Source organism: Panthera pardus, unplaced genomic scaffold (assembly GCF_024362965.1).
Source record: "Panthera pardus isolate Hobbes unplaced genomic scaffold, ASM2436296v1 HiC_scaffold_13, whole genome shotgun sequence".
In the NCBI taxonomy this organism is placed as follows: domain Eukaryota; kingdom Metazoa; phylum Chordata; class Mammalia; order Carnivora; family Felidae; genus Panthera; species Panthera pardus.
This window is the reverse complement of record NW_026526688.1, coordinates 176,689,215-176,700,081: the sequence shown is the minus strand read 5'-3', so window position 1 is coordinate 176,700,081 and position 10,867 is coordinate 176,689,215. Positions and strand designations below refer to the sequence as shown.

The 10,867-nt window shown below is 33.2% G+C and overlaps 1 pseudogene; it reads left to right on the top strand.

Annotated features, from left to right (window-relative positions):
• Nucleotides 1-5,828: 5,828 nt before the first annotated feature.
• On the top strand, nt 5,829-6,003 carry LOC109275594 (ATP synthase subunit ATP5MJ, mitochondrial-like; annotated as a pseudogene).
• Nucleotides 6,004-10,867: the final 4,864 nt, after the last annotated feature.

The window sequence follows — 10,867 nt, the reverse complement described above, 5'->3', positions numbered from 1 at the left end:
TCTCTCCAAAAATTTACTGAGAGACTATTTCTTAAAGTTAAGATAGGAAGTCAATAGCAGAGAAGCAACTAAAGAAATTCTCTGACGTGACTGGGATAGTTACATTTGGTATTTATATCAGATCTGAATGGATCTGTGTAGAGAAGACTGGGAATTCTGGTTAGCATCTCTAAGACAACAATCAGTAAATACAGAAGTTGTTGACAAAACTCAGATTTAAAGAGCACAGGGGGAACCAGCAACTATATAACAAGTTCCAAAACTAAGTTAAAATTTGGATTGACTGAAGTGTTCCCACTGTAGACATATACTGCAAAGTCAGTTTATAGCAATAAGATTTGTTTGACTAACAGACATTTTGTGTTGCTTTGATTTCATATTTTACATTACAGAAGAATTTATCAGGCGCTTTTTGACTTCATGTGTTATTGCAGCTTGTGTTTTTCTTCTCCTAAAAAAATAAGAAAGATATTTCTTCTTTAAGAGTTCTGTATAATGAACAAATACATAGATTAATGTGGGTCTAAGGGGAAGAGAGGCCAGTACTCAAAGAGGAAAGGTTGAACAAATGAATCTGATAAAAGAATATAGATAATAGAGGCCTCAAAACTATCAGATATAACTGTCCTACATCTGTACAGATGTTACCAGAGAAATAGAATCAGCAGGTATATCAGTAGGTGTATACCTACCTATTTATATATATACTATATATAATATAATATATATTATTATAACATTATAATATATATTATATATAATATTATATAATACAATATATAATATATAATACATGTGTACTTGTATTAAAATATGATAAATATTTTATTTATAATATATTTACATACATATTTATAACAATACATATTAAAGGAGATTTATTACAACAAATTAGCTCATGCAGTTATGGAGGCTGAGAAGTCCCACAGCCTGCTGAGCAAGCTAGAGACCCAGGAAAGCTAGTGATATAATTCAGTCCAAGTCCAAAGTCCTGAAGACCAGGGGAGACAATGGTTCAATCTCAGTCTAAGAGCCAAGAAGATGAGATGAAAAGCACAAACTTAAGCAGGAGGGCAGGAAGTTTCCTCTGCTTTTTGTTCTATTGAGACTCTCAAAACAATGGGGGACACCCACCCAATTGGAGAGGGACATCTATTTTACTAAGTCACCAATTCAAATGCCTATATCCAGAAACATCCTCACAAACACACTCAGAAATGTTTGATCAGGAGCACCTCATGTGTAGTCAAGTCGCTACCTAAAATTAACCAGTATTAGTTATTAGTATTAGTGTTATTACTGTTAGTTGCTGCTGTAGTAATAACAGCAATAATTGACTAACAAGCTATTCCAAATCTCAGTCGTTTACAATATAATCCTTCATTCTGCTGATGTGGTTCAGTTGACCTAGGACTGGTTTGACTGGGTTATGCAGCTTTGCACTGTAATCCATTGTCTCCCAGTAGGCTGCAACTGGTTTTGCTCTGGGCTCCAGACTGAAGGGGATGTGGCTATCTTGGGCATATACTTCTCATAGCGGAAAACAAAATCACAAACTTATTCAAGAGCTTTGTTTGGAAAACCTGTATTAACATTGCATTAATCAAAGCCAGTCAAATATTCAAGCCCCAAATCAACAGTACAGGGATGTACTCTGTACTCTGAGTGGGAGACGGAGACAAATGGATTATTTACCAAGCAACAATCCCAACTGTTTTGGGACAATAATTGTCCTGCTCAGACTAGAGATTAAATTTCAAGGATTCTAAGACCATGACTTATCTATTTATTTTATTTTTATTTTTTTAGACTGAATAAACTTTCTGATTAGAGGAACCCATCTCTCAGAAGACAGTCCATGGAGCTAGAATGAATCATACACTTGAAAAGAGTTGCAGACAGTAGCCATAGAAGATTCACTGATAATATTAACCAATGAATGTGTTCAAGACTAGTTAATTCTTGGATCTCTTAGTTCTAGTAAATCCCAGATCCATGAAGATCATACCGTACTTTGAGTGTGATAATAGGCTAGTTCTGTGGGCTTTAAAATTTCCTCATGTGCTTCAGTTAGCTTAACAGAACTTATCCTGCTGACAAAGAGGATATAGCTTGAGTGAAAGAGAGGGAGACACAGGGAGTAATGAGAATATACAATTAAGAGAAAACAGTGTAGATGAGAAATGAGGCATCGTGGGGATGGCATGGACTAAGTTTCTGGGAACCTATACTTTTTAAAGATCTGAAGAAACTCAGTACAAACATATATCTACTTAATAGGAACTTATTTATATACTTGCTTATATTAAAAATAACTTTCACTCATTAAATACACATGTGAAGAGTGGAGAGAGAATCCAAAGAGAGGAATAAAATGGTATTTGTAGCATATGTTATCAAAAAAAAAAAAAAAGAAACAAACAAAAGAAAGAAAGAAAGAAAAAAAGAAGGAAAGAAAGAAAATAAGCAAGAAAATAAAGAAAAAGAGAAGGAAAGAAAGAATTAATACCTAGAATATATTGGAATATCACCTTTATGGGAAAAAAAAGAAACTAAACAACCAAAGAGAAAGATAAAAAAAGAAAAAAAAACATCCAACCTGTGTTTTATACACACACATGAGTATGCATACACTTAAGAAAGTAAATAACAATTGAAAACATATCAGTTCATTAGTAATTCTAAAAATGAAAACTAAATCTCAGTGAAATATTATGTTACACTGATCAGATTGAGAAAAATGGAAAAACCTGACAAAGCCAAATTCTGGCAAAGATGTTAACTAATTGGAAATTTGCTACATTATTGTGAGAATTTTTGCAACCAGTTTGGAAAATTATGTGGCATTATCTAGGAAATTTGAAAACGAACATAATACGTAGTCTGGAAATTCCATTCCTAGGTATATGCCATAGAGCTGTACTGTCCCTACAACATCCAGTAGCCCCATGTGGCGATTTAAATTTAAATTTAAATAAAATCAAACTAAAAATTCAGTTATATTAACCACATTTCAAGTAGTATATGTTCCTATATGACATATGATGAATGGCTACCATTTTGGACTGCACGGACAAGGACATTTTCATCATTCATATCACTAAGAGACATAAAAATAACCTTTACAATATTATTTGTGATATCCATAAACTGAAATGTCCAACAATTTTAGAATGGATCAGATAGTTGTGCTATATGCATGCAATTCTATACTGCAAGGAAAATGAAAAATTAGAGCTATTCCCAACAGACTGGTTAAATATTAAATGAATACACTTGATAATGATTCCATTTATGTAAAAGTCAACCAAAACCCAAAACTAAGAACCAAAATTGCATTATATCAATTGCAGTGGCACACATAGATAGAAAATCTTAATGAAAATCAAGGAAATCACACACCTAGGTATGTGGACACATACACACATATGCATACACAGAGGGTGGGGGACAGAGAATGAATGAATATGAGAAGGGCCCATATTATCCTAAATTTTCCAGACTCAGAACTATTAGACAACCATCTGGGATAAAGATGGAGGGAAAAATGAGAAGTTTTCATCAGATGTATAATATTTAAGGAAAGAAAAGGATATTCAAATAAAAACATCCATCAGGAAGTTTTGAAATCACAAAGACTGGTCTGGGCTGAAATCATAGATTTAAGAATCAGCCACATAGGGATAACAGTTGAAGCTGAGAGATTAGGTAAAAGTCTTAAGAACCAGGCTACATGGGGAACCAAATGTAAAAGAAGAGAAAAGGAGAAGAAAAGAAGGAAAGATAAATCTTCTTTAATGGACTTGTAGCAGTTTGCCCAAAGCAATTTACCCTGTGTGTATTCTGTGCACAAATGCTGTAGATTTCCCATATTGCAGCAGAATAAATTCATCTGAATTTCCCCTGATTCTGAAAAGAAATCCTGGCATTAAACCTCTGCATGTTCAACTTTTACCTATTTTAGAGACAAGAAAACAAAACAAAATAAAACCTCTTTGTTTCTGAAATGTCAGCTAAAACTTCATTTCTTGCGGTAAGACTTTGTTGCCCAGGCCCCCCTGACCTAAATCAGGTACATTGATAAACTCAGTGTCTACTTTCTCTTTGTACCAATGAGCACAGACTGAAATCTTAAGTCTATAGTTTGCATATGGCTGCTTTATTATAATTACCTTCTCCCTTAAATTCTACCAAAGTGAGAAACATGTCATTTTAATTCACCATTTTATTTCTAGTTCATATGCATAAGAGTTGAGAACATGTATTTATGGAACACCTGACTGAATAAATGAATGAATGAATGAATGACTGAATCAATCAATCAATTAGAACCTTGTTCATTTGCACTAGCCTTGCATCTCTGTGCATCATGTGTATAAATTAAGGGCAGGGATGGGATTAAGTAGACATTTCCTTTATTCTGAGGTCTTTTAGACATTTTCCATAATCATATACATGAAACGTAAAACTCCCCTTTTTACAGGACACATCACAGGATCGTAAATAAACAAATATCAAAAAGAAGAAAACTAAGTTTAGCTGAACTTGTAAGCTATCAACAAATTGAAGTCAACAGCCCTGTCTCTTGTTTCTTTGCCCCCTTCTCCACATTTCAAGGGTGAAATATTCAGTCTCCAGGTTTCTTGAATACTTTTCCACCCATTGGTTTTCATAAAATATTGCATAGTGCTTTCAAGTAAATTTATTTCAAAGTGCTATCAGTCCTAAAGACATTTTATCTTGTACCTTTAATTGTGTAATGGATATGCTAAAACTATCAAGCATCCAAGATAAGCAGGCTTTAAGTTCACACAAAGGATTCTTTCTCTACAAAGTGGGAAAGGTGATATAGATACATTTGAATTCATTCATTATTTTGTCCAAATGGATTCCAAAAAGAATAGACACTGGTCTTAGAATTTTGGAAATGTTCTTCATTTTTTTTTCTTCCCCTTGTATTTTCAGGGTAACTGTTGTTAAATGGTTTGCTAAGCCCTGATCATTAAAGACTTTACACAGTTAAATTTGAGGATTAGGTATTTACCAGTTCCCAGATTTAGATATTAATCCAGGATGTACATGCATTGAAATTGGCATATACGTGCTTTCTACTCTACCAGATGTTCTGAGAAATCTTTGGAAACTTAGGGATTACTACCAGCATATTGATTTGGTGGAACTCATTTGGCTAGACCTTTCAGAATGAATGGATTTACTCAGCAATACTTGACACAAAGAAATATAGAAAAATTCATATAGATGTACCCTGCCTGTCTTTTAAGGCATTTTGACTTCAATTCTTCTAAGATGAGATGATTTTGAGTAGGACATTTCTGACTTTAATTTTGGGATAAAACAGTGTTCAGAATAAGCTTTTTTCTTTGAGATTATATAAATTCAACTTAAAAAGTTTCAGAACTCTATTACCAATTTGATGGAAAAACATTTAAACTTTTGTAAAACTCTGAGTAAGATTACATCTGGATGGGTAGGCTTTTTTTTTTTTTTTTTTTTTTTTTGCAGGAACATTCCAGGTTTCTACAAATTCTAATAAACCTTGAACTGTCAAATAAAGTTGACTAATAAAAGAGTCAATTAGGTTATGGAAATAAAAATAACATTTAAGACAGAATAATCAGTTGTTGTATTTGTCTGTTGTGAGGATTCAGAAAGATTTGTGGACGTTTTCTTAGATACTGGCTAAGACAATGAAGCTAAATAAGACATTGCAATTTTACATCCTCAAGAGGAATCATATCACTCAATGACCTTTTCCTTGTTGTTGGCCGACTAGATGGGGCGTCCTGAGCTGGAGGTCCTGTGCTGAGATGCTTCAAAGCTTTGTTAAAAATGTTTGGGTCTTCATGAAGTCCTATTATACCCAAATTTACCAGGAGATTTGGATAGGAATGGGGTTGATGGGCTTCATCATTTATAAAATCAGGAGTGATGATAAAAGAAGTAAAAACTTCGAGTCCTGCACCTGTTCATGGTCATCATTAGCCAGTTTTACTCTGGAGTACACATCGGCTGGAACATCAGTCTGGCTGTAAACCTCAGCAAGCTCTGTTAGATAGGAACATGGAGCATCGCTGTGCCCTTGTAGATGTATTGCTTTCATTTTGGCATGTATAAACATACCCAGGAAGTGAAAAGAAAGAAAGAAAGAAAGAAAGAAAGAAAGAAAGAAAGAAAGAAAGAAAGAAAGAAAGAAAGAAAGAAGAAGAGAGAGAGAGAGAGAGGGAGGGAGGGAGGGAGGGAGGAAGGAAGGAAGGAAGGAAGGAAGGAAGGAAGGAAGGAAGAAAAGGAATCATATCAAAATTGTGGGCAATAGCCTGGGCAGTTTGCTTCTAGAAGTCCTATTTAAGCTATTGGATCCAGTTTTAGGTCATTTTAATACTGAAATCTCTCATTGCATGGTTTCCAGTGGCAACAGGAAATTTCAAGAGAACAGGAGACCTGTTTTTGTACTAATTTGGACATTTTCCTAAGCGCAGATAACTTTGTCCGACCTGAAGTGTTATGCCAGAACCAGAAGTGAGTGTAATACAGGGTTTATCTAGTAATCCTGCAGTTTGATAATTCTTTATGCATTTTGTTTGTATATTTATTTCTAACTTATCTATTTCTAAAAATTACTTGAGCCAAGATAAACTTAAAAAACAACTTTATAAAAAAGAAGCCTGGAGGACAGCATAAGAAACTGAGGTAAAAGGTGTGTTCTGAGCTTGCTGGTATAAAAGTTAAGATGAAAAAAAAAAAATATATATATATATATATATAGGTTTATATAACAAAAGGAAGTCTATTAGCTACTCAGATGAGATCATTATTTTCCAGAGATGTCAAGGAAAAAGTCTCAAATAAATGTTTACATACAAATATTATTAGTGTGTTTAATAATGTTGTTATGTAAGTTCATCAATATGTTAGTTTCAATGAAACTGATTTGCAATTTATTGTGGAGGTCTCTATGCTTTTTCATTATAAAGTTCATTGGATGAAAGGAAAACAGGCATTATATTCCTTTATTCTGTCTCCAGACCACAAAATATGTTGGGGAATATTAAGTACATACCTAGAGCCTAAAATTATAGAGTGAAAGAAATGATTAAAGACCATAAGTGTTCATTTCCTTTTTATACCAGGTGTCGAAAACACTTCACATAATACTTGGGATTATTCCTTATGGATATGTTAAATTATTGGCTATGTAGGAAATTTCCATTGGGTCTACTAGGAGATACCTATTAACAGAAAGTAAATCATGGTGGCAGTAATAGTAAGTTTTCTAAATTTTACTTATAAGAAGTAATAAAAAAAAAAAAAAGAAAAAGAAAGATCAGTTTGGAATTGTTAACAGAAAACCCCATAGTAGCCTTTTGAAAATTTCAAGGAATTTTCCTTTTAATGTTAGTAACTGAACTGGAACACTCATCAGTTTAGTTTCTTTAGGTACTTGTAATATACTTTTTAGTACTATAGGATTGTGGGGTTTTTTTATGAATGAAGTTTATTTTTTAGATAAGTTTTAGATTTACAGAAAAAACCGAGCAGATAGTAAAGGCTGTCCATAAACTTCCCCACCTCCCCGAGTATAATTTCTACTATCATTCACATATTAGTGTGGCATATTTATGAAAATTAATGAACTACTGTTGATATATTATTAACAAAAATAGTCTATTCAGAATCCCTTGGGTTTTATCTAATGTCCTTTTTGCTCCAGGAACCCATCCATGCTACCATATTTTGATTCATAAACTGGTGCTCTTTGGGGAAAAAATAAACTGTTACTCTTTCATTAACTTTTCATTTAAGGGATTATCTGATATATTTATTCATTTTTGTATTACTCATTACTCTTCATTTCTGTTTGGGAAAAAAATATGTAATTCTTATTCAATTTACATGACTTTGTGGGAATGCCCTAAGTATGTTTCACTTATATACCTGCTATTTTTTCCTATCTTTTATCATTTTATTAAGTACCATTAATTGTGGTGAAATGGTAGGTAATGGTTTTAATGTGTTACGTGCATTTGTCTTTCTGATGTGCTTTCATTGTCTGTTGGGAAACTCTTTTGTTCCTTTCTTTCTGCAGTATTTTTATGTTATCTGACATCATATATGTGTGTGTGTGTGTGTGTGTGTGTGTGTGTGTGTGTGTGTGTATTTATTTATTTATTATGTGAAAGTAGTTTTCCCAAACTTATGAAGGTTGCACAAATTCAGAATAGCTACCTCCTTCCTCCTTCATTTCCTCCTCCGGCTTCTGTTCCTCCTCATTTGTCTTTTCAAAGCTTCCTCTTTTGTGGTTTTCATATATATGGCAATTTTTTTTTGCTTTCTAAGGTCTCTTGGTTATGTATCCTTCTAATTTTCTTCCTTCCTTTTTTCCTCTTTTATTTGGACCTTAAAATTTCTCCATTCCTATCATCTTTACCCTGATTAGTATTTATTCCCTTACTAGAAATTTCTCTTCAGTGCAAGGCCTTGTTAGGAAAGTGAATATAGTTGGTTGATTTTAAGGATTCATGGTGGTTAGACTCACATTTTGGGGAGGTTCTTATGAAGGCAAAATGATAATAATAATAATAATAATAATATTAATAGCAGTAACAACAATGTATTTCAAGTCTAGAAATGGATCCTAAATAGAAACTCATTCTTCTGACTCTATGAATTAATAATAAGAGATTTTAGCAAGTTGTGTACTAGATAAGATTAAAAAGTAAGATTTGGAGCACCTGGGTGTCTCAGTGGGTTAAGCATCCTACTTCGGCTCAAGTCATGTTCTCACAGTTTATGAGTTTGAGCTCCCCATCAGGCTCTGTGCTGACAGCTCAGAGCCTGAAGCCTACTTCGGATTCTCTCTCCCTCTCTCTCAAACAAGATCGTTACAGACATTTGTATATGTGATTTAGACATTTCCAGTAAAACAAAGTCTATCACATAAGAGAGATGCTCTCTCTCTAAAAAATAAATAAACATTAAAAAAAACTTAAAAAAAAGAAGTAAGATTTACTTAAAATTCTCTACTCATGAAGATAGGATAAAGAATTCTATTAATAATGTCAACACAGGGGAGCCTGGGTGGCTCAGTCGGTTAAGCGTCCGACTTCAGCTCAGGTCACGATCTCGCGGTCCAGTTCGAGCCCCGCGACGGGCTCTGGGCTGATGGGTCAGAGCCTGGAGCCTGCTTCCGATTCTGTGTCTTCCTCTCTCTCTGCCCCTCACCCGTTCATGCTCTGTCTCTCTCTGTCTCAAAATTAAATAAACTTAAAAAAAAAAAAGCTGCTGAGGATTCAACTCAGTTTAAAAAAAATAATGTCAACACAATATATTAAATTCGCAGTAACAACTTTAATTTAAGGTCGCCACAGCTAAGTGATAAAACATAATCTTACCATAGAATATTAAGTTATCTGAACTAATGGAATGAAGAAATTTCTTATTGAATGGATAGGATATAGCATTTATTTTTTTTAAATGTAAATTTAGTATAACTGCAATCAAATTAAATACACCATAATTAAATAAAATATCCTAATTTTTTCATACAAAAAATAAATCAGAGTTTACAGAATAGCCATTAAAAATGTTAAAACAAATAGACTAGTCAAAGAGTATAAGATTTACCACATATTAAAATATAATATTAAGTCATTGAAAAGAAAACAATGTAGTGTTATTATAGAAATGGACAAATATGGGGTGCCTGAGCGGCTCAGTTGGTTAAGCATCTGACTTCAGCTCAGGTCACAATCTCGCAGTCTGTGAGTTTGAGCCCTGTCTCGGGCTCTGTACTGACAGCTCAGAGCCTGGAGCCTGCTTCTGATACTGTGTCTCCCTCTCTCTCTCTGCCCTTCCCTCATTTGCTCACTCTCTCTCTCAAAAAATAAATTTCTCTAAAAAAAGAAATGGACAAATACATTTGCAGAACAGGAAAGACACATACACACACACACACACACACACACGCACACGGAGGGGGTGAGGGAGAGAGAGAATTTATATAAATATATATGAATAGAATTAATTATTTTTTAAATCATGAAACTGTCACAATCACATTTTAATATGCCACATTTTTTTTACAGAATTTCTGCAAAAGGATAAAATATATTAAGTTGTTGTTTTCAGGTATTACCAAAAAAAATCTCTTTGAAAAGTTTTCATTTTAGATAGAAGGACAATTCAGATTAGAGGGACAATTCTTTTCATTTTTATATTAAATAGTAAGAAAACAAGGAAAAAATTTAGCAAAGTTAAGTTTTAATTTCAAATATCAATCAGCTTAATTGTCAAATTCTTTTTATAGATCCTGGGCTACTAAAACTCTTGCACTTTCTAGATAGATTTCCATAAATTTCAAAGGAATCTAGGAAAATCAATATTGTTAATTGAATCCAATGTTGCTTCCCAAAATATTATAGTACTATTGTAAAGATTGGAAGGGATAATGAATATTTCTTTGTCAAAAAACATTGTCTGCCTCCTTATATTATTTTAAGATTACCAACTTTGGCCATATACTTTCCATAAGGAAGTTCTAGTTCTTACATAGTACATTTCAAGCTAGGCAATAACCATTTCACATTCTATGGCAAAATTTCAAACAGGATAGTTACAAACATTTGTATATGTGGTTCAGACATTTCCAGTGAAATGAAGTCTATCACATAATTTAAGGAAGATGGGAGTTCATCCATTGTAATATTGGAAAGGAAGATGAATTAACATTGTTAGATAATTTATTCAGTGAATGGAAACACTTAAAAATGCAATTTTGGAGAAACAAAGATACATTTTGCTTTTTTTTTAGTATAAGCTTAACATGCATAAATATTGCATATTTGGAAAG